Raw genomic sequence first — 2,710 nt, 5'->3', positions numbered from 1 at the left:
TATATATAATATGATACAGAGAATGAGTCTGCTCATCTCTTAATCAGAGATCTCGGCTTTGTGTCTCAATGTATATGAATTTTTTTTTTTACAGAGAGTGGTTCTTTCGAATGAGCCTATGTAGTGCAGGTGCTAATCCAAATTACTCGTAATTTAATATGGATATCGAACGTTACCAAAAGAAAAAACCAAAATAATAGTAGTAATAATTAATCCATCAAGCGAAGTCGAGACTTCACACGTGAGCTTCTTTTTCCAAAGAAAATGGATTACGAGCTCTGCTTACGCGACAAACATGAAGATCGACTCATCAAAGAAAAAGTAAGCTTTTGCTTAACGGTATGACATTAACAGATTTCAGTGTTAGTATCTCAGGATTTTTACACATTCAAAGCAATTTAAATTATGTTTATCAAGTACTTAAAAATCATTAACTACCCAAAATATAACAATATATTCATTTGTACACACAACAGGAAAAATAATCTCATACAACTATATATTTGCAATTTGGATAGAAAAAAATGCTCTAAAAATATTTGTGTTACATTTTGACACTTCTCTGAAATAACACAGTTATTATTGTTAGTAAGTAAGTATTTAAACGTCGTCGTCGGAACTATTTTAATATTTTTTTTAGTGAAACCAATAATAGAAAAAAGTAACATAGTAAGGCTAGTATTATAGAGTCACCTACGTTGTGGTGTAAGATTGCTTCATCATTAATCAAAGATTTTAAATTTGAGCCTTGAATATGGAGTAAATTTCAGTTGAAAGCGCGATGCAGACTCCAAAATAAAAAAAAAGGTATTATAGAATCAATACCAGGGGTGTATTAGGTACAAAGTAATATATTATGTTTTATTTTTATTTTTTAAAAAGGAAAAGGAAAAGTAAGTGATTTATATATGATCTAGGCATGGGGTGACTGGTCAGGGTCTAATTTAGCCTGATTTGTAGAATATAGTACTTAACAATTTGGTATTTTATTCCACAAAAATTAGGCATCTTAGCTAGCTAATTATAAAAATGGGATTAATTTAGTATTGTATTCCACAAATTAGGCATCGCTCTAAAATAGATTGAATTTTCAACAGTTATTTTCTTTAACGGTACGAAAAATTATGCCTATCTGATCCAAACGAAAAAAAAGGGACAATGAAACCAAAGGTGACAAATTAGCTTATCAAAAGATAATTGGCCAATAAAGGAAAAAAATAGTTTTATTAGATACTAAATAATTATAAAAGAATAAATAAAACAATTTATAAAACTTAATAAGAATTGAAATGTGTTCGGTCTAGAACAATATATATTTTGGCATATTTCGATTCAAGTAATTTTTTATAATTCATGTACAATTCATTGTACATTTTGATCTGTTCAAATTCAGCAGAATCCGCTCACTTGATGACACCTCCGGATGAAACGCACCGGCCTAGCAAATCGTTGGCAAACGGACACGAAGATATTGATGAATTGATGAGGCCTTGACAAGTATCCTAAGCTATCAAGAGATAGGTTGACAAAAAACAAAACTTGCCTCCCAATTTGTTAGTCTTAGGTTAGGTTTCTTTAACAGTACAAAAAGTTATGCCTATATCTCCCCACACTCATTATTTTCATTCATAGATTGATCGATATGACTATTCGATTGGAAATTTGCCAAACACCTGGCCTCTATTATTACGTTTATGTCACTCTATTTATAAACATTTCTAGGGCCCTTTAGTCCTTAGTGTTGGTGTTGATTGTTATTCCTGCACATCTTGGTACAAAAAGAAATAAAAATAACAACAAATAATTATAATTTTGAGCCATAGAAAATTGTGTTTTTTTAAAATAATTTAATTCGCTCACAGTTGCTTTTAAGGATGGTATAAATTCCTTCCACGATAAACGGAACACTATTCTACATATAATAAACAATTAAAATTACAGAACTTCAGGAAACTCAATAAATTGAATAAATCATACGAAACCTTTTTTTTTTTTTTTGTCTTTTCAATTGTTTAAGAGTTAGAAGAAGTGCTTCTGTATATTAGTACAAAAGTTCTCTTCTTCCTCACTAATGAGGAAAAAATAAACTTTGTTCAAATTTTATTTTTTCATCATTTCGTAATTCACATTACATCTTATTTTTAAAGCTTATACGAGTATTTTTTTTTTTTACCGAAAACACAACACTAATTGCTCTAAGTAGTATACAAGTAGATTATACAATTATCGGAGCAATTCTTTTTCTCAGTCTTAGTAGCTGACCTATAATTTTCACCGAGTGAGTTCAACATATAAAAAATAAATATAACTTTTAAATATTAAAAAGAAAAAAACGAAGGCTTAAATATTGATAGTCAGATTCAAACTTGGGTCTAATGGAAAAAATTGAACCCCTTTACCAGTAGGCTAACGTTGCAATTGTGTGAGTGGAGTTAAAATTTAATATATAGCTATATAATTTCAAAAACTGATTGATAACATATATATATACAATGTTATTTTTCAACAAAATAGATTTATATGAATTAACTTGACCTATATAGGTCTGCCCCTGGTCTTGTTATCCAACTTAGGTGTAATTAGATAAGTATATGTGTTAGATAATGAAGGTGTACGTAAGCCTATTAATTATCATTGTTACGTGGACTAATTATACAGTTATTTCATTGAAAAGAAGAGGATTTCATAATTAGTTTTCAATAATCCACTC

Source organism: Solanum tuberosum, unplaced genomic scaffold, assembly GCF_000226075.1.
Source record: "Solanum tuberosum cultivar DM 1-3 516 R44 unplaced genomic scaffold, SolTub_3.0 scf00062, whole genome shotgun sequence".
In the NCBI taxonomy this organism is placed as follows: Eukaryota; Viridiplantae; Streptophyta; class Magnoliopsida; order Solanales; family Solanaceae; genus Solanum; species Solanum tuberosum.
Note: the sequence above shows the minus strand (reverse complement) of the source record.